Genomic DNA, 26,275 nt, shown 5'->3' on the forward strand with positions numbered 1-26,275 from the left:
GGGTCCGCACCAGCATGCACTCCATTCTTGTTGATCTACTATGCTAAATACCTCGGTCACATTTGTTCTAAGGCGAGTCGAAAACAGTAATTTTAACAGTTTTTGGACCTGCTAAATATAGGTTTTAATAAAATGAATAAAACGGCTGTTTTCGACTCGCTGTATGGCCGCCGTAGAGCAATGTGACGGAGGTATTACCATTTTCTGTACGTTAATTTATTTTTTGGTGCATATTTAAATATGCAAGCTATACAGAATGCAGCTATACGATTAACAGGTGAAGTACAAAATTGGAAGGGAAACTAGGCCAAAGAAGCATTCGTATTACTAACTTTACGTCGGTAAATTATGTTTACCTTAGACACTGGGAATCTAATTTGCAATAATTTGACATACACACATTGCAGATTAATTTAAATATTTGATAGGAAGAAGAAACCAACGGCAATATACACGTATTGTTCAAGTCAAACGTGAAGGTTAAAAAAGAATAGGTATAGAAGTTTTAGAAAAATTAAAAGGAAGAAATAAAGTTGGATGAAAAAGGAACCATCAGAATTAAGTTGACAAAATTGAATATTATAAGTAGAACAGGAAAATTGAAAGAAATAATTAAGTCCCCTCCCCCCAGCGGACTGGTTTGAAGGGGTGGGGTCACCATGCATAAAATCATGGTACTTGTTGAGGCCTCAGCCCCAGATCCCCATTCGGTTATGTGGCTCCAGGATGGTAATCAAGAACACTATGTCACAGAGCACTCTAGATCACAGGGGAAATTCATATAAGAGAATAAAGACGGATCCCAGGTAAAAAGATTTTATAGATTTTCCTGTCCAATATCATGTCGGAGTCACTTAAATGTGTTAATTTGCATTTTCATCCACGCGATATTTTTCATCGGTCATTAAAGTGTAGAATGTGATTAATAGAAGACGCTATAATTCCTTTATAAACACTCAACTCTATTCATGGTCAAGACTACCTCAACTTTGATAATTTCAATATTCATTTTTAAGTGCTTTTGATTTCGTTCGAAGGTAAAGATGTTTGTAATGGTTTTAAAAAGTAACAAAAGTACCTTTTGTTCTGAATTTCGGGCAATGGAATTCAAGAATTTTGCATTTTAGCTACAATGACCGATATGACAGCTTGAGCATTCAATTTATTTTTTAAAGTTCAAATAAATTATATTTTATTCGTTTGTTTTGCACGGCATCTGTATTATGTGTGAATATATAAGTTTCTAGAATTCAAATGTTTAAACAAATGCAGTGGCGTACCTAGGATTTTCAACAAGGGGGGGGGGGCAAAATCGCCCAAAAAGAGTCCTCAAAAAAAGGATATTTCACAGCAAAAACAAATTGACAAGAGGGCTAAATTAAACATAGACCTATGTTAAGCTCAAATTTGAATTTCAACGCTGCCCTTAGTTTTCAGCCTTTTTTCCACCAAAAAACGTTTGCATTTTATGTTTTTAGTGTTTTTTTTAAACAGTAGCGTTTCAGTGTATTGCTTTAAACGCCATCATTTTGGGACCCAGGTATGATTTATATTTCATCTTTTGCGTGGGGTTTTGCATTTCGTTTACAAAGATGTTAAGGTCAATTCCATATCTTTCCTTTTCACCCGACAATGCTGACTGTGCGGGCTCAGTGTGATGAAAAAAATCTTACCCTCGCCTGAACACTTACTTTCAGAAATTCAATTTCTTAACGGTATGTTCTTCAAAATAAAACAACATGCTTGTGCTAAAGGGCTAAAGCTTAATTGTTCTATTAAAGAAATGAAATCTAAATCTTATTGAATTTTGTTAATACTGAAACCCGAAACGAAAAATTATCAAGAAAATGTGAAAGCGTAACTTTTGAAAATGTATACCCCACTGAACTACGCACACCGATACAAGGACACAACGATATCCAGATCAGTGACGAGAAATCGCTCGTTTAATAGTTTGCCTAAGACGTCGATATCGTGGACATAGAGGGCGCTCATGCAGAAACATCATATCGGAGAGCCAACCGGGAGGTGTCAAAAGAAAAGATAAAAGCGCACGCTTCCGTTTTCGCTGCAAAAGGGAACGCTGTCGTCTTAAATGGCAAGAGCACTGACCCGTAGGAAAGAAAAATGGACAATGACACGCTGAGCGGGTTCGCCGCAGAATATAAAGGTAAAAACGCACGCACACCTTTGACAAGCCGCCTTAAATGAAACATTCCTTGATGATTCTATTTTTGACAGTGAACTAAATATTGATAATTTTAACCTTGTTCGAAAAGACAGAAATAGGAATGGTGGCGGAGTGGCAGTGTATATACGTAATTCTTTGTCTTTTGAACTTAAGCAAGAGTCGCTTAAATATGATGTTGTAAATTCCTTAGAAATCATCCCATTAATTATTCGACCAAAATTCTCTAACCCAATCATTTTTCTTACTTGGTATAGACCACCTAATAGCAATGTTCATTTATATCTTCAATATGAAAATTTGTTATCATTCTTGGATACTTTTAATTATTCAATCATTGTCATGGGAGATACAAACTGTGATTTACTGAAAATATCTGGATCGTCCGATTCAAACCGTTTAAGTGATATACATAACTTATTTTCATTACAGCAAATTAATACAACAGATTATACCAGGATTACAGCAAAAACAATGACACTCATTGACCATATGTTAACTAACTCAATTGAGAAAATAAAATCACATGGTGTTTTGCATGTTGGAATGAGTGATCACTCATTAAGTTATTTAATATGGAAGTCAAAGACTGAAAATTCTTCTCGAGTTATTAATTATAGAAAATTTTCTGGTTTTGATTTAGAATCTTATTTAGATGATTTAAGTAATCAACCTTGGCATGAAATTCTTGATTGTACGTGTATCAGTGAAGCAGTCAGTAAATGGGAGGCTTTACTTATGAATGTTGTTAACCAGCATATGCCTATCAAGAGCAAGAAAATTAGTAATAAGAAGTCTCCATGGATGAATTCATATATTTTTGAATTGATAAGAAAAAGAGATAAATTAAAGCGAAAAGCTTGGAAAAATAAAGATGAAACAATGATGAAAGAATACAGAAAACTGAGAAATAATGTTACTTTTGAGATAAGGAAAAGAAAGAAAAAATATTATTCCGAAAAGATATTGAAAATAAAAGAAAACTCTGGTAACACCTGGAAAGTATTGACATCTTTATTACCTCGCACCAATAGTAATAAAAATACATTTCAAAGAGATAGAGAAACTTTGTTCGAAAAAAGTGAAAAATTTAACGAGTATTTTGCAAACGTTGGAAATTACTTAGCATCCACAATTCCTATTACAAATGAATCCATATCTAATCAGGAATATCAAGCCGTATCTTCTTTCAATTTTAGAGTATTATCAGAGGCAGCTGTTTTGAAAGAAATAAATCTCTTGAAAAATAAATCTTCTTATGGAATTGATGGAATCACAGCACAGTTTTTAAAATTATCTTCTGCTGTTATAGTTCCTTCTTTAACTTATCTATTTAATAAGTCACTACTAGATTGTGTTTTTCCTAATCAGTTTAAAATTGCTAAAGTAATTCCATTATTTAAAACTGGTAACAAAGATGACCCTTCTAATTTTAGACCGATATCAATTTTACCAACTGTTTCGAAAATTCTCGAGAAACTTGTTAGTAATCAATTGAAATCTTACATGAAAGAATACAATATACTTTGTCCCCAACAGTCGGGCTTCAGAGAAAAGCATTCGACTGTAACGTCTTTATTGAAAGTTACCGATGAATGGTTGAAAGAAATGGATAATGGCTTTTATACTGGTGCTGTGTTCATCGACCTGAAAAAAGCTTTTGACACCGTAGATACTTCAATACTTATTAGAAAACTCTCAAGAATTGGTGTTTCGACGGACGCCTTACGCTGGTTCGAAAGTTACTTGTACAATAGGAAGATGTGTACTTTAATAGATTCTGTAATATCAAATATATCATATATAAACTATGGAATTCCTCAGGGCTCCATACTTGGACCAATTTTATTTACAATTTACATAAATGATCTCATAACACAAGTAAAAAACTGCAAATTGCATTTATATGCAGATGATACAGTGTTGTATTTTTCTCATAAAAATGTTGATATTATTGAAAAAAATATAAATTTTGATCTCCGTAAAATTCATAACTGGTTATGTTGTAATAAACTAAGTCTTAATGTTAATAAAACCATTTGCATGTTATTTGGAACTGGGAAAATGCTATCTAAATGTGATATTTTAAATGTAACTATATCTGGTAAACGTATTGATCAACGAAATACTGTTAAATATCTGGGAATGTACCTTGATCCAAAGTTAAAATGGAATATACACATTGACGAAATGTGCACTAAAATTAGTAAGGTAGTCAGCTTTCTGGCCCGTCTTAGACATTTTATATCAGAATCCAATCTTAAGATAGTTTACAATTCTATTATCCTTCCACTTTTTGATTATGCAGATATTGTTTATGATTCGGCAAGCAAAAAACACACTGAACGTTTGCAAAAATTACAAAATAGGGCCGGACGTCTCATTTTAAAAATAAATCCGTTTAATCACGTTTCAAACAATGATATTCATATAAAACTAGGATGGCAGTCTCTCAAATCAAGGCGTAAATCACATTTAAACATAATGGTATACAAATCCCTTCATAACTTAGCCCCACCTTATTTAGCAGAGTCTTTTCAATATTGTAATCATTCGTATTCTCTCCGATCGCAAGGAAATATTAAAATCCCCAAACCCAAGAGTGAATGCTGTCGAAGAACGTTCTTATATAGAGGATCACAAGAATATAATAACCTACCATCTACAATAAAATTGTCAAATAGCCTATTTACTTTTTATAAAAATTTAAATAAGTTAATTCAGTCTTGCCCTGACCTTTAAAAGAAATACTAGTGACAAGTGGGCGGGTGGGAATGGGGGGGGGGGGGGTCGCATTATAGGGTATAGATGTATTCTCTTGTATTCTTTTTACTGTTTTTCATTATTGTTTAGTTAAATTATTATGTTTAATTCTATTTTATGTCATGTACTGTAACTGTTGTTATATCATATGTTATGTACAGTAACTGTTGTTACATATTTTCTGGACCCCAAGGAAGAACAGCTTTCTTACTTTAACAAAGCTGAGTGGGTTAATCCAGCCATCTCACTTTCGATTTTTATTATGTACATACATTTACATTGTATTGTTTTTTTTAACATTGTGATATGGAAAATAAATACCAATACCAAAAAAAAGGTGAATTTTATGGTGTTATGCTGTTTTACTATCCATCATTCGACGACTTCGGACCAGATTTTGACATCGTATGTTCATGGTTGAGTGTGCACAATGTGTTGCAGGGGGGGGGGGGGGGCTGGGCTTCAGCCCCAACTTTTTTTTCCAAAAGCGTGTACAAAAATGTAAAAATGACCATACGATTGTGATTTTTTGCATGGTCAGCCCCCCCCCGTCAATTTTGGCTTAGTCCCCCCCCCCCCTCCCCCCACCGTTCCGCGGCCCCTGTATTCTGACGTATCATCATAGGGGTTTATGGTAGTATCCTCTACAACTTGCTAGATAGTGTTAACATGTGGAAATGTTGGTGCCCCCCCCATTTTAGCCCCCCCCCCCGTTTTAAAATTCTGGATCCACCACTGAATTGTCCATGAATAAAACTGATCATGAGAAATTGTTTTAAAAATAATACATTTATGCAGTAAAAAGAGTATTCATTCTAAGTTTTCGAATGTGCTCGCTCAGCCATGAAAATGTTAAAAGTTGGGAAAGTGTGTGGTGATAGAAATGATGGATGATAAAAACAACAGCAATAAAAGTCACAATTAAAACCGATTTTGCCCCCAATATTCGCCTTATTACCCTTTAAAATGAGTCTGTGACATTGAAAATACCAATTTTCCCACTTTGATACCTGCTCACTCATCCATAAATAAACAAATCGATTTCATTTTTGCGCATAATTCTGTCCATAGGTTCAGAAAGACTGCCCATAGGTTGATAAACATTACTGCCAAATGACATTAATAAAGACAGCCTTGAAAAAAGTTCCACCACATTGAATAAAGGGTTACCTATTCTTAAACATATGCACCCATAATGTACACAAGTCTATGAGAGAGGAAGTCAGAATTTGGACAAATATGAAATAAGGGTTTGTTTCATGGACAGTTTTTGTTACTTCTGCCAACAGTATTTTCATGAAACTTCGCACATGGCTTCAGAGTAACACTGTCCAAAAGGCGCGCGCATCAAATAACAATTCGCTACGGCACATAGTGAGGCCAAGGCCTTGAACTTTCTTCTCGTTTGCATAATTAGTATTGTGTGCTCACTGATGCATTAACTCTTTAAGCGCCATTGGCAGCTATTTGTGCCCATAGGCCACTCGTGCCGGTGGCAGCTATTTGTGCCCAAGTAACTTTTTTTTGGTTTAACCAATTTTACAGCCAGAAAATCAGCACCATATTTTGTTTTTTTTATGTTGTTATACTGGCAAGGAATTCACAATTCATTTTATCATATAAAAAATAATAGTTTACATAGACATTTTTTGAGTAAAATTGCATTTTTGCATCGTTATTTTGAAGAGTTGATTTTGGATATTGCCGCGATCTGAATCAGGATTTCCCTATAGAAACGTGTGATATAACGATTGTGTGTAGCAATACAAGTACTTCTATGGGCAGAGCAAAGGCGAGTGTGCGAAGGCATTCAGCTCGGAATTGACCAATTACAGAGCGGTACGATGTTCCTCACCCAGCAGTACTCGCCCATTCGCTATTGTTACATGAATATTCATAAGCTATCGATTGGGTCTTTTGCAGGCCGGTATGGTTGTATTCTTGTGTCATGGCTTTTTTCTGCCTGCAAATGTGCACGGTTCGGGGGATATTTTTTTCGGAGGGGGGGGGGGGAGGTTTTACACTTTGTTTTTTGCATTCTCAAAAAATTGTTCTCGTTATGAATATATGAGTAAAGAAGGGTATCATTTCCAACTCTCGTCGCACTGCAATCACCACACTCATTGTTTATTTATTCATTTATTATTGTTATTATTATTATCATTATTAGTATGTGAGTATTATCATAATCATTATTATCATTATTGTTATTTTAATTATTGTTATCATTTTCGATATTTTTCTCCTTCACCTTATTCTTATCATTAAAGGGATGGTCCGGGCTGAAAGTATTAATAGTTTTATAAATAGGGCAGGATTCACTGAGCAAAATACCGAAAAATTCATCAAAACCGGATAACAAATAACAAAGTTATTGAATTTTAAAAGTTTAGCAATATTTTGTGAAAACAGTCATCATGAATATTTATTAGATGGGCGGATGATGTCACGTATCCACTTGTTCGATTGTATTTTATCATATGAAATTAGGTTTATTATTTTCTTTCCTCCAACCAGTACAAAAATTGAATTGACAACTGATTTAATGCATTAGACATTTATTACTGCAACCTCTTTCATTATTAGGAAAACATATTATTCACACAAGTATGAAATAATGAAAAATATATTATTTTACCTAATAACAAAAGAAAACGGAAAGTGGGGGTGTGACATCATCAGCCCACATAAAGAATATTCATGACGACTCTTTTTCACAAAAACTTTATAAATTTTAAATTTCAATCACTTTATTATTTGCTATCCAATTTTGATTAAATTTTCGGCATTTTGCTCAGTGAATTCTAATCTTTGTATAAAGATATGAATATTTACTGCCCGGAACATCCATTTAATGTTATTGCCATCAGAATCATCATCATTATGATTATTATTCAAAAATAATTGTAATCATATCAATTGCATTTCTCCTGCAGCCAAACTCTCTCTTCATAAATTAAAATCAGGTAAATAATGGTTCATATTTGTTTGTGTTTTTAAAGCCCATACCATTATAAAAAAAATAATGATTGACATTTGTATGCTTATAAATATCATCTTCAAACTTTTCACAAAGATATGAATAAAGTACGAATAAAGTAGGAAGAAACAACAAAAAGTGATAATTAGATAATGGCCGTTATTAACGCTTTATTCCTCTCATGATTTATTTTTGTTTCAATGTGAAAGACTTTCCTTTGCTAAATCAAAGCATTAATTGGTCAGAGAAAATGTAAACAGTGTATATCCAGTAATATCAGAAGTTTTGAGAAAAAAGGATAGGGCAGAACAGCTGTTAATTTCAATAACGAAACTGACCAGACTTACCTATTAGTTGTTGCATCCTTTGACGTCACTATCCAGTGGATTTTAAAACGAATTTAGTAAAAATGTGTAAAAACAAATAAATACCCCCTCTCCTCAAAAAAATAATAATATGAAGAAAAAAAAAATTAATTAGATATGTTGGCCCAGAAAACTTTTTGTCAAAAAGCAGTATCATTTTATTGTATCAAATTTAGATAAGAATATATCAGATATGTTCGCTTCGGCCACAAAAACAACTAAAACTGGAAGGACATGTCCACCCCAAACAAAACGTTGATTTGAAAAAAAGGACAGAAATCCAACAAGCAAAACACTGAAAATTTCATATATTTTATTATATATTATATAAAATATTCTAATTTCTCCTCCTTGGCAAGTGAAAGTAGTTTTATTTCTCCCAAAACATGAATTGCAATTGCCACCATTTTAATAGTTTATGATTAAGTTAAGTTGTTCCTTATTGTCAAATCTGTAGAATAGAAATATTGTATTATTCAAACCATAAAAAACAAAAGAGATGGTGAGTGATGGACATCACTGACTCTCTCATTTGCAAATTGCTGAGTTGTGCATTCAACTGTTTTGTGAAAAATAAGCGAAATTTGAAAATGTGACAACTTATTTTACACCCAATTTCGATGAAATTTGCAGCATTGTGTTTGTTTGATTTTTCAAAATCATCAATTTTCTGGGATGGACTTTACCTTTAACCATCACTTGAACTCTACCAGCATAACTATAAGACGGGCTCCTTGATTTTATATAACGGAACTGAAACAGAAGCCTTTCGGGGTGGGGGCAGAAGAAATGGAGGGGAAAGAACAGAGAGTGGGAAATAAAATAATAAAGTGATAAAAAATAGAAAAGTAAAAGCGGGTAAAATAAATTGAAGAGAGTTTATGAGAGGGAAATACAGATGGAGAGAGAGAGAAAAAAAATGAAAGCGAGGAAGAAAATGACTGAATTAAGGAGAGGCGAAGACGAGTAAACCAGCTTTATAAGGAGGAAGAGAGAGAGAGGGAGAGGGGGGGGGGGGAGGCTAGAAAGCAAAGATGAGAAGATGAGAGCGAGTTGTAAAGTTGAATTGTTTAAAATATGAATATCTAATCATTAGTTTCATGATATGTCTTGATAGAGGTATCCTCCAAGTACATGCAGGTACCATTTTCATTCGATCCCGTGCACGCATGACTGAACAGCGGACAATCTTTAGAAGACTGTCAGATCTCACTTGCACCAAGTCACTGGGTGATGAATAATACAGTGCTTTAGACAAAGACAGTCAGACAGACAGACCGGCATGCTCACACACACACACACCCTAACACACACAACACACATGGTAATAACTGGTTCATAATTTTCTCTTTTCTGATTAAGCATTGATTTTTTAGCAAGATCTCTGAATGTTTAAGTGGCAATTCCCGACAACCTTTCCCCTTAAAACACATTCACTACCACCATCATATCAACATCATCATCCTCATTGTCTTCATCTTGATCTTGATCAACTACCTCAACAAATACAAAAAAATCCCTTTTAATTGCTTGTGGTTTTATTCACCGCCGTTTGCAGTAAGTGTGTGTGCGTGAGGGTGTATGTGCATGTTTGAGGGGGTCTGGGTGTGCGTGTGCATGTGTGTGTGCGTACGGGTGTGTGTTTGTGTGTTTCAGTCTGTCGGACTGTCTTTGTTCAAAAGAGTGTTTTATTCCCCACCCTGTAACTTGTTGCAAGTGAGATCTGACAGTCTTCTAAAATTGTCCGCTGTTCAGTCATGCGCGTGCAGGGGATCAAATGAAAAAGGTACCTGAATGTACTGGGAGGATACCTCTATCAAGACATATCATGAAACTCATGATTAAATATTCATATTTTAACAATTCAACTTTACAAAAGTGGGACATTTTTTTCTGACTCACACTGTATCTGTATATATATATATATATATATACATATACATATATATAAATATAAATGTGTATATATGTGTTCACCCTCCTTCACCAGACTTCCCATCCACTCTCTCTCTCTAACCCCTCCCCTCCTCATTTATATATTATTACCCTCACCCTTATCTTTCTTCATCTTGCACCGCCTCCTTCTCTCTCACCCCTCCCTTTCTCTCACCTCTCTCTCTCTCGCATCTCTCCTTAGACATTTTGACAACAAGACAATGGAAGGTGTTTATTTAATTTAATCCAGTATGATATTCATTTAATTATCTGCCTAATTGCATATCAATTTTTCAAATATGTACCTCATATACATTATTTCATCAAGTTGAACAGTCTGTCAGGCATAACAATAAATAGATACAAAGCTTCAAAACAATGAGGAAATATTGCAGGATATCAAATACTTCATGAAGTAGAAATTAAATGTATATTTCGTATTGAAATGCATCAAATTATGTTCACAGGAAATAATAATACATTAATTATGAAATATATCGATTATTATGTAACAAATTAATATATGAAATGAAAATACACGATGCAATAATTTTCCAGCTCAACCCACTGAGCAAAATTTTCCAAGTTGAAATAAGGATCACGTCATGATACAAAGTGTTTCCCCTGTTAATTACAGTTGCATGAAGATTGCTTCAGAAATTTGGAATCCATGCACATATCGCAAAATTCATTAATATCAAGTAATTTTTTTACAATCATGAAACATCTCCGATAATTTCAACAGAGCTTGACAGTTATCCCTTAGTAATTCTTGAGAGTATGATATCTCCGAAAACATTTGATACACATGGCCTTGTTGCATTCAATGCAGAATGTGTTCGTCGTCTTTCTGCGGTGAGGTCGTACGGAACACACAATGCAGTCCCGCCTATGTCTCCGGGGATACTCGTCCAAGAAGTGCTTTTCTTCGAGTCTTGCCTCGGAGACTTGAGGGGGCACTCTGGATCTTCTATAGCGGGTTGGATTATGTCCGGAAAGAAGTCCTGAGATGATGCTGATCCTGAATTCTCTGGTTGTGAGCTTGCTGGTTGGGTTAGCTAATTTGTGGCAGATTTGTGCATTTACGAGAGCAACTTCCATCAAAAAATGGTATATCACACGGTATGCTTTTCTCTTTTTGTGGGGAAACTTGCAATACGACAAACGTTGATCTAGCCTATCAACTCAATTCATGTAGGCATTGTATGAGATCACAGCTGATGGCTTCTTGATTTTCCGCCTTCCTCCTCGATGGTGCCTACTCCTCACCGACTTCTTTATAACAGTATTATCGTCGATCGTAGACAGGACATTGACGCGTTTGGTATCATGCCAACTGACAAGAAGCATGTCGTCATTACTTCGGTAGAATACCGGATCATCGCCAATCTTCAGATGCAGCTGGCCATTACGCACATCATCCGGAAGTCCTCGTCTGTTCGATCTCACTGTACCGCACACACCCACGTCCTTGGCCGCAAGGTCTTGTAAAAGTCCGACCGATGTGTAGAAATTGTCACAGTAGACAGCGCGATCCGTTCCAAAGTATGGCTCCACAAGTCGTTTCACAATCCTTTCGCTAATGCTGTCCGAAGCTCCACGTGGACCAATCTCTGCTCCTGTATATGGAAGCCACTTCAAGCAAAATCCAGTCGTGCGTCACAAAGAACCCACATCTTTATACCCCGCTTCTTTGGTTTATTTGGGATATACTGCTTGTAAGCTAGGCGCCCCTTGAAGGGCACAAGGCTTTCATCCACACTCAGATGGCAACTAGGTTCGTAGGAGTCCATGTATTGTGGCACCGGTTTGTCGATAAGGGATCTAGTTTTGAACATTGGGTCGAATCCAGGATTTCCGCGGGTGATGATGCTTTCGTTGTTGTTAAAGTGGAGGAAACCGTTTAACAATTGATACCTATTCCTTGGCATAACCTCTCCAAATCCCGGTGTTGCCAATACACCGCTGATGGTTTCCCAATAGTTCGCAACAGCTGGTTTCGTTACGAGTCCCATTGCGATTTGCAATGCGGTGAAAGCTCTCATCTCACTTTCGTCAGTGTCACACCATGCATTATAACGAGAACCTGATAAAACCGGAACTGGGCAGTCGAAAAACTGGGATGCATAGCGGTTGGTCTCCTTGGTGATATGCTCAAATATGGAGCGTGGATAAAACTGGTAAAAAAAAATCCACAGTGTGAAGTCAGTGAAGTCGAATTTGAGGCGAGCTCGTCCATCCACTGGAGCCCTAAAAGGCGTAAAATTTTCGCATTCAGCTATTCTTGTCCATATTGGAGTCGTACGTGTCAGACTAGGGCCAGTTTGTTGAACTAAAGGAGGACCTGTTGCCGGTTGATCAGCGTCAGAAGGATGTTCATCTGTACGTCCAGGCACATTATCTGCAGAAGTATTTACAGAATTTTCTTCGTTTTCAGAAGGATGAGAAGGGTCATCATAAAACGTGATATTGGTATCATCTGAAGTGTTCTTGTCTTCTTCATCACTCCACCTATCAACAGAATCTTCTCGTGGATCTTCGATCTCCCAATCTGAATCCATTAGGATGTCACGAACTTCGTCTGCAGTGAAAGTTTCTATCTTTCGCCGCTTCCTCGGAGGAGCCATTGCGATAATCGGGTTATAAAATAATACGATCGTTAGCTTCCGTTAGTAATTTCTGATAAGTATCTGATAGTGAATGGCTAACTTCATGAAACCTCCAATTATTTACAGAGCTTTGATAAGAGATAAGGTTAATGAAGGTACCTTTTGATTGGTCGTTTCGTCAGTCAATTAACGCATTGATTGAGCCGGTCTATTGTTTGACGACGCCGCCGCGGGGACTTCAAAAAGAGCGACATCCTATTGTTCGATTTCAACTTGTAAGGTGACAAAGTTATCTCAATCATCCAAATCTTCAGTTAATAATCCTTTGCAAGGGCGCCGGAAGCGGGGGGGGGGGGCAGGGGGGGCACTTGCCCCCCCAAATAAAATTTGGGGGGGGGCAAAACGAGATTTTGCCCCCCCAACGTGCCTCCCTGAAAAATGAAAAATGATAAATTATTTAAGGACAAAAGTAAATGAAGGCACTTTTCTGCCTGAAAATTGCCATTTCCATTGTCAAAAATGAAAAATTTTTGCCCCTGACGGGGCAAATACATTATCATAGTAAGCCTCGCGTCTTTTGACGAACAGTTCCTCTGTGAAACATAGCTTTGATAAGCCCCCTTTCCATCTTATTACAGTGTGATAACGTTTAACCTTTTAATGAATACATTTCAGACTAAAAGCGAATGGCAAATTGATCGTGGTCCATCAATGATTAGGTTTATAATTCTATGATGCTGGCTGTGTCGTCTAACAAACGCGCGGTCGCCCAGAAACGCTCAGACCGGACCCGATATCACTAACGCGCGTAAACACTAGTTACTCGAGCAAGATATGGAATCTATGTCATAGCTGTCAAGCCCAGAAACCATAACATCTCGAGAAACTTGTTTCAATTATTTCATTTTCAACTAAATATAAATTGAGTTAATACAGTGATAACAAGAGAGCGGTGTTGGCTCAGTCGGTAACGCGTCTGCCCGTCGAAGTCTAACCAAAGATCGTAGGTTCGAGTCCACCCTGGGCGGATGTGTAGAGGATTATAATTTATTATTTGTAAAAATGGTGAATCCCACTCGAAAGCAACTTAGAGATAATGTTTAGACATGAAAAAAATAAAATCATCTGTGAAAGTGTCTTCTTGACCGGACTCATATCCGAGATATAAATAAAAATGTAAAGAATATAAAAGGAAAAAAAAGCGTTACAGTACTGCTCTACTATATAAAAAAAAATCTTAAGATATTTTCACAGCCCCGTATTTTCCTCTATTCCTTTACGTTGGCATGATTGGAAGGCGTTTTGTCTGATACTATTTCAGCTCATATATAGCACTTATATATTTATTTCAGATTCCAAAACTTCTTCCCATTACTAATCAGATCGAGATGGCAGCTATGTTCTCTGGTTCATCCCAGCTTTTGTTATTCATGGACGTTTGCAAAAATAAAAAAAACAACCCGGGAGTGGGTGGGGCTGCAAGACCTAAATTTTCGAAGAAACGTAAGAGCGAGGGGATTTGTGATGGGGGAGCTTTTGCATTTTCTAGAATAAAATTGAAGGATTTCGTGCACACTTTTGATGAATTTTGTGAATTTTGCCCTCTCGATCGGCGGCCTCGGCTCGTACGGTCATGTTTGTCATCTTAAAGTCTTTAAAAGGCCTATATAACATTGGTTTGAAACAATTTCGTTTGCAATAAGGCTCGTAATTTGCTGGAACTGCGACCCTGGTCATGAAGAAACACCAGGCTGGGTCAGAAGGGAGGAAACAGAAGGAGCAAAAAGAACTCCAAGACTGTTTAAGTCAAGAATTTGAATGCACTTAGAAACTCAACTTTTATACTAAATTTTTACACAAAAACCTTACTGTGTGGGGGGGGGGTCCCACAGCCTCTCCCGCTCTATCGCTTCGGTATCTCACGCTGTCAAAAATATTGTGCCCCCTTCGGGATTTTGCCCCCCCAAAACTGAAAGTGTTCCGGCGCGCCTGATCCTTTGAGGGTTAACTTCCACATCATATTGCAGATATCCATCATAATTCAGAAATTCAAATTTCAAATGTCATTTTCGACAATTCCATGAAAAACTAAACTATTCAATGTGTGATATTAGCTTATCAATAAAAACATATGCACACATTAAATACAGAAGAAAAAAGTTAGGATTGAATAAATACACGTAACTAAAACGAGGTTGTGTACATTAATATAATAATTGTTTAATACAGTAGCATAATAATATTTTTGTAGTTTTCCCACGTTAATATGTAACTTTAACATTTAAGTTACAATCATTGCAGTGGCGTTACTCAGGTCCGAGGAGTTGGGGTGACTACAGGGTCAATATATTTAGCTGAAAATTAAAAATTTTGGCCACCCCCACATCAAGGGCTTTACATACTGGGGTAGACAACACATGTACATAATACAAGTGGCGAAATGATACCCCAAAATGAGAGGCCACAACACGGCACCTGTCAAAGTCTCGAGTGAGCTAGGAATAAACTAAAATGAAAATCTCATTTAGTAGTATAGATTTTTGCATATTATAAAGAGTAAAACATCACATCTTAATCGTTTCTCATTCACTTCCATTTTTTCTTCCTTCTTCTTTGATGACCGTTTTGATAGATTTAATTGTGACATACTTAACTTTTTAGAATAGAACCTCCCGCCTTCGGCGCATACGCGTTAGAATTATGGAATTCATAAATGGCTCATTAAAACCATACTCACGTGATGCCGCGAATATAACCTTTGTGATATGAATTTCGTGTACACCTACAAAATATCTACACCCATTTCTACACCTTGGTCGAACCGGATTTATGCAACTGGTCGACATGATCTGATGTCACCTAAAACAAATACGTTTGTCAATTATGCCAGTGCAAAGGGAAGCAAGATTTTTTTATTTCATTTCAATGATGACATTTGTTTTATTGCTGGAAGAAGTATGATACTCGAGAAAGAAAGTATACGTTTTCTTTTAACTGTCAGGTTCAGATCTGCAGAAGGGGAAAGAGTGTGATGGAGAGGCGCTATAGTGCCTACAAAAATGAAGCATGCACACTTGACAGTTTGTATCAACATGGGAGTTACATAATATAATTAGATACATTCTCATGATGAAATCTGAAAGCTTCTTCGACCAAAAAAAAAAGATTATTCATGTTCCTCCTTTGCTCCTTTTCGTCGCATACAGGGTTGTAACCGGTTTTTCTAAATCCAACAACACCAAATTACGTACAAAGTTCGGTGGAAAAAAACATCAAATTTGCAGCAGTTACGGAAAGAAACCTTAATATTATTTTGATCATCAGCAAAATATATGTTATCAATGTGGCAAGGGCGAAATAAAAAGTATGATGTGTGTGATCTTTTATTTACAAAATTCTGTGAATGTCATGCATTTTCCGCAATGCGTTTTTTTTTTCATTCTTCCTCATTTGTTTATTAGCGAGAAATAAATTCATATTTAATCAATGTATCATTTCTTCCGATGATCCGCTTTCTTTTGATTCTCACGTTTTGCCAGCAAAAAGATGATGGGTAAATAGCCCTACACGCTGAGCTCATATGTCAAATCTGATATCATTTACTACTAAATGAAAAAAATGAATGAAGCAAATGTGATAACAGCACCAAATAACGAACCAAGTTTGGTGGAAAAAATAAACATCAAATTTGCATCGGTAACGGAAGAAATCTACATATTATTTTGATCATCAACAAAATATATGTTGTCAATGTGGCAATCCTTATGGAACAAACCCAGTGTTACCACAGTGTGTACCACAGTGTGTAACACAGGGTGTACCACAGTGTGTACCACAGTGTGTACTAGTGTGTTCACAGCGTGTACCACATGTGTTTAATATATGATTTTGGGACGTGTGGTAACACTGTGTTTACAACACTGTCTAACAGTGTTGCCACACGGTCCGAAACACATATTAAACACACTGTGTACCACACGTTTATAACCACATAGTCCTTTACACTGTGGCATTCACCACATAGTCCACCACACTATGACATACACCACATAGTCCACCACACTATGACATCAACCACATAGTCCACCACACTATGACATATACCACACAGTCCACCACACTATGACATATACCACAGAGTCCACCACACTATGACATGCACCACATAGTCCACCACACTATGACATATACCACATAGTCCACCACACTATGACATATACCACATAGTCCACCACACTATGACATATACCACAGAGTCCACCACACTATGACATATACCACAGAGTCCACCACACTATGACATACACCACATAGTCCACCACACCATGACATACACCACATAGTCCCCCACACTATGACATACACCACATAGTCCCCCACACTATGACATACACCACATAGTCCCCCACACTATGACATACACCACATAGTCCCCCACACTATTGTGCTCATCTTACTGTGATGTCTACCACATAGTCCACCACACTGTGGTATGCATGTGCCACTCGCTCATTTACCACATGCAGTCCACTACATACCCATGCAGCACATACCATGTAGACCACTGCAACACAGGCCAACTGGAACGAAGCACAGTGTCCCGCAATCTTCACCACAAAAGTATACCATCATTGCCAATTAGTGCTGATCTCAATAGGAGTGGAAGCTAATAATAGTGTCACCAATTCAAATCAAATTTTAGAATATATCTTTCATCATTTTGCATACCCAGTTGTAAAAAAAGAAAAAAAAAATCAACACTAAAAACTTCCATCCTCCTGATCACAACATAATTGATTTGAGAATTTGTCTGTTGTCACTGGCTGTAGGTACTTGGGTGGTTGTATCATGGTAGACATTGTGCTTTGGTCCCAATCTGAAGAGTAGGGAGAGCAATCCACAAGACACGAGAAAATATGATTAGAAATAAAAAATGAAAAAATTCATTTCGTTCAGTTTAATAAACAGTAATATAATAAAAGCAACATGAAAATAACTGGGTCATAAATACAAGCACTGTGAATACAAACATGAATTTTTCTCCTCGATTTTCACAAGTAAACATACGTTGTGGAATGAAATTGTTTGGGAAAACAAGCCTGGTATGAAATATTTCTTAAATGTAAACATATTAACGGGGTACTCCAGGCTGACATAATACAATTTTAACAAATAAAGTAAAATGAGACAAATAAAATACTGAAAATTTCATCAAAATCTGACAAGGATGACAAAGTCATTACATTTTTAACTTTTGCATTACTAGGGCAAAACAGTGCTATGCATGTCTTCATGAATATGCAATGAGCAAGCTGATGATATCCCCACGTAATCTTTTGCATTTTATTTCAAAAATTATATTTAGTCAAATTTTGTCACCAAATATAATAAAAAAATTGGATTGACAACTGATTTAGTTTGTAAGAAAATCATTGTGCCAACTTATTTTGTTACAAGGGAGACATGTCGTGTACACATGTAGGAAAATATGAAATGATAATGATTTTATTATTAAATAAAATAAGAAAAAGGAAGGTGGGGACATGACATCATTAGTCAACCTATTGCACATTCATGATGACTTGCATATGACTATTTTCACAAAATATTGCTAAGCTTGAAATTCTATAACTTTGCTATTTGCTATAAGATTTTCAGCGTTTTGCTCGGTGGATTTTACTATATTTATTTTGATATGATTATTTTCAGCCTGGAGTACCCCTTTAAGGTATAAAACATTTATGAGTCTATGTTCTGAAAAATTTTGTCTTTGAGGTTGTTCTTTCATTCAAATGCAAGTATCTTCATTCGAAACAAGACTTGCAAGGTTACAAGTGATGAAAACACCGAACTAAAATAACACGTTTAACCTTAAAAGAAAAGGTTACTTGAAAAAAAAAAGTGGAACGTCTCTGACAGTCTCGCCTGCGTCACGCAATTCAATATAGCAACAATGCTGACTTTGAATAAAAACAGTGATACTTGATTACCCTAATGTTCAAGTCTACTTTCAAAGTTATGAAGACATTTCTAAAATTACTCCCAACATAGTCAAAGTTCTTTGACGCTAAATGACATTTGACCTAAATCATTTGACTAAAAACTAGTGCAAGACTATCAATGATACTTGATTACCCTTACATCCAAGTTTCATGAACCAGATCCATACACTTTCAAAGTTATGTCATTTAAAAAAATATCTCGAGCATGGTCACAGTTCATTGACCTTAAGTGACCTTTGACCTTAATCATGTGACCTAAAACTCATGCAAGATGATAAGTGAAACTTAAATACTCATGTCCAATTTTCCTGGACTAGGTCGATAAAATTCCAAAGTTAAGATGACATCTCAAAAACTTTGGTTAAAATTTCAATTTAGATAGCCAAACATGGTCAAATTTTATTGACCATAAATGACCATTGGCCTTGACAATGTGACCTGAAACTCATTGTCAGTGGTACTTGATTACCCTTATGTTCAAGTTCATGAAATAGGATCATGATGATGACACTTAAAAAATTAACAGTTCAGATTTCAGTGCTGTGACCTTTGACTTTGATCATGTGACCTGACAGGCTGACACTAATGTAAGATTATCAGCAATTTAACTTTTGTACAAGTTTCATAAAATAGGCCCTTATATTTTTAAAGTTATGAAAAAAAAAATTAGACCCTAAATGACCTTGATCATGCAACCTGGACACTCATGCAAGATGATCAGTGATACTTCGTTACACTTATGTCCAAGTTTCATGAACTAGGTCCATATACTTCCTAATGACGACATTTCAAAAACTTGTAACCTTGGTTAAGATTTCAATGTTGACGACGACGCCGCCGTAGTCGGAAAAGCAACGCCTATACATGTAGTAAAGCAAATCCCTACCATCACAGAGAGTTGTGAAATTTCGAAACAGGAACAAGTAACCAACATTTATTTTTCAAAAATAAGAACACTTTGCATATATTTTGCCTTTTCACACCTATAGACAAATATCAGAAAAATATGAACAAGAGCCAAAAAATGTCCACAAATCTCTTGCATGAAGTGCATATACTAGCGTCCATATAGCTGCATATAAGTATTCATTTGTACTAGTTGGAACTTGGAAACAGTATGAAACGGAAGGCACATGGCAAGAAAATGATTTGTCATAGTATAAATATAAAAATATATCAATCTGAGTATGATCAATAGCACAAGGTGATAAAGCAGGAGTTGGAATGTCATGATAAATTTTGAAAGCACACACTATATAAACCTGAGTTGGCTGTATTAGCAGACATGTCATAATACATGAAATACATTTTCGTGTAATATATACCCATGATCAGAATAAAATGGGTTTTTTAATGACTTTTATGAGGCAATATTAAGGCTTATTTCCAAACAAAAAAAGGTATCACACTTAAACCTGCTTTTCTGCACGTCTTCGAGATGCACGGACATCTTTCAGCTTCTGGCCCATGCGTGCACGTACTTGGCCCGTGGAAGTGCAGGGAAATTTGCTAGTTGAAAATGAAAGGACACAAAAACTGGCTCAAAGTCTCAAACTTTTATCGAAGACTCTAGATCATTTATAAATATTAATTAAAGCCAAGTCAAGTTCCGTCTGTTTGTGACTGTTGGTTACTCAGCTGCAGTGGAGTATCTAAGAGTCACAAACATAACAAAAAACCATGCATACCCGTGAAACAGGATTATAATATCAGGGGCAGATAAGTTAAAGCAAGAAAAATCAAGATTTCAGGCTCGGTAATCTTATTTCTATAGTCCTACTTGATTGAAAATATCTTATGAAATGACAAGGAAGTGACTTAAAGGAAATTAAGTTCTTAAACTAGTTGATTGTCTAAGCCTTTGACTCTGTGAATTTCTAACTTCTTTGGTCCGCCGCTCTGGAAGAAATTGTACTGGTGACAGGCAGCATCGTTGTAAAATGTAAAATGACAAGACATTTGTGAAGATCAATCACTTACTTAAAACATTAAAATGTTTTCTATGGTTACCTAGATTCAAATCAAAGTCGGTGTCCTTTTCCTCCGTTTTCTGTTCGTTTGTTTTTGTTTCCACATCAAAAACTTATTTTCACGGTAGATTACCATTTGGAGAGACTGTGCTATTCTAGTACATGTAGTTTCTCTTTCAGGGAGATTCACCCTAACCCTCCGCCTTGAAATTATTGACAAGCTTGGTAATATGAGAAATTCCAGAGCATCTTCCTATTTACAGTAATTGTGATATTCTGAATTCATTTGTAGATTCACGCAGAGACAATCATTCTTGGCAAAATACACAAGATAATGTAAAAGCTATCAAAGGGGAAGTTCACCCTGATGAATAATTGGTTGTAATAAGAAGCAAAAAAAAAATTTAGAAATATATCAGTGAAGGTTTGATAAATATCATTTAAGAACAGATATTTTTTTAAATAGGATTTTATGACATCACAGACGATATGAATGCCCAAAATACCATTTTTTTCAAAAATTGAAAGTGATTTTTTTATTTTTGCTGTGGATATATCATCAGACACATCATTTCATAGCCCCTTCTACTAGAATTTACCATAACGCAAATTTGTGTGTGAGACAGTGTTATTTAGAGTGCCAATATCCTACAATGATATACGAAGAAAGTCAGAAAAAAACTTTAACATTTAAAGAATCAACAATTTAATGAAAAAGCATGTCCGGAAAACATAACTCTCATCTTATATAGATGTATGTCCTGAAAGAGCATCTACATGTACTCCATCATAATTTCAGATACCATTTTTATGTGGTATATGTTTAACCTTCGATAATTAAGAGGTATTATTGGTTGTGATGTAAAATTCTATTTGCACCAAAAGCATGAATGCAATGCTCTGGAGAAGATACTCTTTCTGGACATATGAGAATTTAGTTTTCTGGTCATGATTTTTCATTTAATTGGCCACAGAATCTTGCCGTAAATAATAAACTTTAAAACTGACCTTCATGGTTCCGCTGGTCTTCAGTCTTTTTCTTCTTTAGAAGCTCTGCCATAGCAGATCCGTCAGCTTTCCCAACCTGCAACCAAAAATGGAAATAAAATATGAACACATATGGAATATGTTTAGAATTTTTAAAATTAAAATTTAATTTAGCCCCCCCCCCCCGCTCAACATTTTTCAAGACCATTCAGCTGCGATTTTTGGGGTGACCGCGCCGCGCCACTCACATTTAAGTCTCGCATATCTTCTGAGTTCAAATTTGCGACACCTGGGTACGCGGTCATGTGCAAACCCAATGCAATTCTGTATCTAGACTAGGAATCCAGACTAAATTCATAAGTGTATCATTATTTTTAGTTTTTCTAATGAGTTTTCTTTTATTGAAGTAGTACCACCAATACTTTCCAATTCCATCATTTTTTTTTCAAGTAGAAATTTAAGGGCAATTTTTTGAATCACCACTGGCAGCGATATCAAGTTATGTAGAAGTCTTTTTTTTTGCAAATCACAGAATAAAGTATGACCTGCTTCCTGCTTCAGGTAAACACTGATTACTTTGGACTAAATTTCCTGGCTAGTATGCTTCAAAATTTCCTGATCCATGCACGTCTTAAAAATTTAAGTTGAATGTAAAGTTTCAACGTACCATCTTTCTCACATCTTTTTTTGAGGTTGAAGCCTCATCCTCCATGTCCTCATCTGTGGCATCAGACTCATCCATAGCCTCATCTACTCTGATTGCGGTGTCTAGGAACTCCTTCTCTTTCTTTAGTACATCAGCTTTTTTTCTCTAAGGGACGGGCACATTAAGGACAGACATAAATAATCAGAGTATTTTCAAAGAGCCATTTATGAAATGCATTGTAAAAATGGGTTTTAGCATTATTAGATTTATTACTACAGAGTACAGACAAGTTATCAAATCAGAATTCAGACACCAGTTTTTAAGTTATAGACGTAAATAATTTTATCTGAATTCTGTACACACAAACTATTTTGAGTTGTAGACATATTTTTCAGTAGATCTTAATAAGATAATTATTATTTAAAAACTAGTAAGAATCTTTCACATCATTAAATTTGCCCCCAAATTTGTTAATTAGCCGATGTAATGCTAATCCAGTCTAGCCAGGAGGCTTCTAGAGAGTAAAAATCATTTACTAACGTAACTTACTCTCATACGAAGCCAGGGCTTCTATTGTATACATGTGCATGTAGGCAGCCAAAACCTGAAACTTTTGCCCCCGAGATTTCTACTTTCTCTGTAAAAGATCTAGCCCTAAATCATGTATCTGGGATACAACTTCATTTCCGACATTTCTATGCTATGGATTTTATTTTTAGACAAGAATTCATTAAAAAAATGACAAAAATATCATGAAAAGAAGAGACTTGCCCGATGTTTACACCGCCATCTTGTTTTCTATTGTTCTTCACCCACGATACTGACGCTTGAGTCGCGTAACGTGGGTGAGAGTAGCCAGGCGGCTTCTAGAGAGTAAAAATCATTTACTAACGTAAGGTTACTCTCATACGAAGCCAGGTGTTCCTTCTCATAGACGCGTGCGTCGGGTAACGTTGGCGAAGAACAATAGGAAGTAAGATGGCGGCGTAAACATCGGGCAAGTCTCTTCCGTCTTTTCACAATATTTCTCTCATTTTTTTGGATGAATTCTTGTTCAAAAATAATGAGAGCGTAGGAATGTCGGAAATGAATTTTTTCAATGTACATGGCTTCCGTCGTGATGGTCAATGAGAAGGAAGACCTGGCTTCGGATGAGAGTAACCTTACGTTAGTAACTGATTTTTACTCTCTAGAACTAGAAGCCGCCTGGCTAGGTGAGAGTAAGGCCGTGTTTATGCTTCCACTTTTCAGGCCAGAATCAGGCTTTCTGGGGAAGTATAAATAGAACCACGATCGTAAACGTGTTTAAATGACGTCATTTGGTATATAAAGTCGTATTGCTCCTTGTTATCTCTACGTAAAAACAACAATTGGAAAAAAAAACTTTCGAAAAAAGGCGTGCCCAATTTGACCTCGCTGCGAAGCCAGCTGGATATCATGATTTGCTCTGAAAAGTTAAGCATAAACAGCACTCCCAGAACCACGTTTACGATCGGCGTTTTGAATCGACGTTTGAAATCGCTGATTCTGTCCTCGCAATGGAATCATAAACACACCCTAGGATACGTTAGTATTAGTCTTGAGGACGCAATGATGATGATTTTTTTTAGATATGTCATATACTTCTTCATCATTGACGTCTTGACACTCTCTCCATAGTGTCTTAAGCGAAGGACCAAAACAAAGATGGATTTCCCTAGAAAATCCATCTTTTTAAACCAAAATTACAAGAATTCTATTCATTCTTACACCTTCCTACGCCTAATGCGTAGGAAGGTTTTAAATATTATATATAAAAATACAAAAAATGAAGATTTCTTACCTAACTGATGCCGCGTAGACCCCACGTTCCACATGTAAACAACGGAAATACAATAGCGTCGACCCTTGAACCGTTTATGTATGACGTACTTCCGGAAAGCAATCCCGTCTTAACGAACAATTTAGAGATAAAAATTCTTATTTAACAAATATTAAAATTTATTTTTTGATTATAAATAATTCATATTAATATATATAAATTATTTATGATCACGAAATAAATTTTAATATTTGTTGAATAAGAATTTTTTCTCTAATTTCTATCTCTAAATTTTATTTTTTATAATTTAGTTTTGACTGAAAATAATTCATATAAATATATATAAATTATTTATGATCACGCAATAAATTGTAATATTTGTTAAATAAGAATTTTTAACTCTACATGGTTTAGGGGTAGATTTAGAGGGAAAGTAGAAATCTCGGGGACGAAAGTTTCAGGTTTTGTACCAGTACGTGGGTGAATATAGCTCGTGATCCCAGGCGTCAGTGGGGAGTAACCCTACGACTACGTAGAGTACTGTGAAGAGCTAAATTCATAGTAACCCAGGCCAGGGAACGCCCGTGTAGGGGAGTTCCCTGGGTTTCATGACTTTCATTCAGTTTCAGACGCCTCTAGGCTAGTCGAGCACCACATAGCCTATAGATCTATATACATACGGTTCTTCGACAATTACCCCTGGACAAAGGGAGAGCATAAATAATTACATATAAGGTACAAATCAGGATATAATAATGTATATTTACCACTGGCCACTAACACCTTGGCCTTCCACATCCCAGCCAATGTTTCGGCCGTTTCTCTGCGGGTTTCCGGACTCCACCAGGCCCTCAACTCAAGTTCGGGTCCACCAAGTTGACCAACATCTTTTTGTTTGTTACAAAATCGCTAGAAGTAACAGTTCCTTGTTTCCACCCAGTGTACTAAAACCCACATGGTTGATATCCTTATCAATTCAAGAAGATTAAGACAAAGTGCAGTAAGATCAGATTCTAACGGGCGTAAATATTGGATGAAGCGATAAACTGTAACGGGCGTTGGTGAGCGCTTTCACGAATTTGAAACGCACATGTATTACACTAGCGCGCTAGTGTAGCATAAAATAGATTTCCGAGGCCGAGATTTACCGAAGAGTTCCGGATATCTAGTATAGATCTATAACTCTAACGTTAGCCTTTACTGATAGTTTAACCATTGCGATGATGATCTTAAAAGAAAATAAAAAAATCATCAAATATCAAATTACCGGCAAAATTTCAGTGTAAATTATAAACTAAATGGAGATTGTATTGGGAATAGTGCATCAAACAATTTTTCAAGTTTAGTACTGCTACCCCCCCCCCCTAACGAGCTTGAAGACCCCTTTTTTGCTTGTTAAACTTTTCTCGGGTACGATTGAAGAACTTACTGTGGTAACACTGTGTTTGTTACCCAACTATGTGGGCAATTATGTGATTAACAATGTGATCTGAAGTCTAATTAACACTGTGACCACATAGTTTACACATAGTCAACTATGTGAACACACTGTGGTAACACTGTGTTTGTTACCCAACTATGTGAGCAATTATGATTAACTATGTGATCTGAAGTCTAACACTGTGTCCACATATTTTACACATAGTCAACTATGTGAACACACTGTGGTAACACTGTGTTTGTTACCCAACTATGTAGGCAATTTTGTTATTAACTACAGTGCCGGCCGCGGGAAACGTCACGCCCGAGCACACAAACAGCCTAGGGGGCTTTCGCGTCTAACCGAGGGTATTCAAGGGGAGCAGTCTAGGGCGTTTAGACGGCCCGTGGTTTCCCGCGTGCTATATAATATTGGCCGTGCCCGCACTTACCCTCTGAAATCCTAGGGTACGTACATTGCACTATGTTTACATGTACATGTACTTCGATTATCTTGTGATAGACCATTATGTTTCTAAACTAGCGTGATCGGGATCTATTGTAGGTTGAATTTTTGATTTAAGATGTTATTTGTTTTCTTTTCTTTTAT

General features: G+C 36.2%; 1 long non-coding RNA gene across 1 annotated transcript; it reads right to left on the reverse strand.

Moving 5' to 3' along the window:
• Positions 1-21,750: 21,750 nt before the first annotated feature.
• On the reverse strand, positions 21,751-25,090 carry LOC121405855. The gene is made up of 3 exons (XR_005968713.1): positions 25,014-25,090; positions 22,467-22,608; positions 21,751-21,896 (listed from the first exon to the last, which is right to left on the reverse strand). It is a non-coding gene; the product is annotated as an uncharacterized LOC121405855 (long non-coding RNA).
• Between the last annotated feature and the right edge of the window lie 1,185 nt (positions 25,091-26,275).

The sequence above is a fragment of the Lytechinus variegatus genome, chromosome 1 (genome assembly GCF_018143015.1).
Source record: "Lytechinus variegatus isolate NC3 chromosome 1, Lvar_3.0, whole genome shotgun sequence".
Lineage (NCBI taxonomy): Eukaryota > Metazoa > Echinodermata > Echinoidea > Temnopleuroida > Toxopneustidae > Lytechinus > Lytechinus variegatus.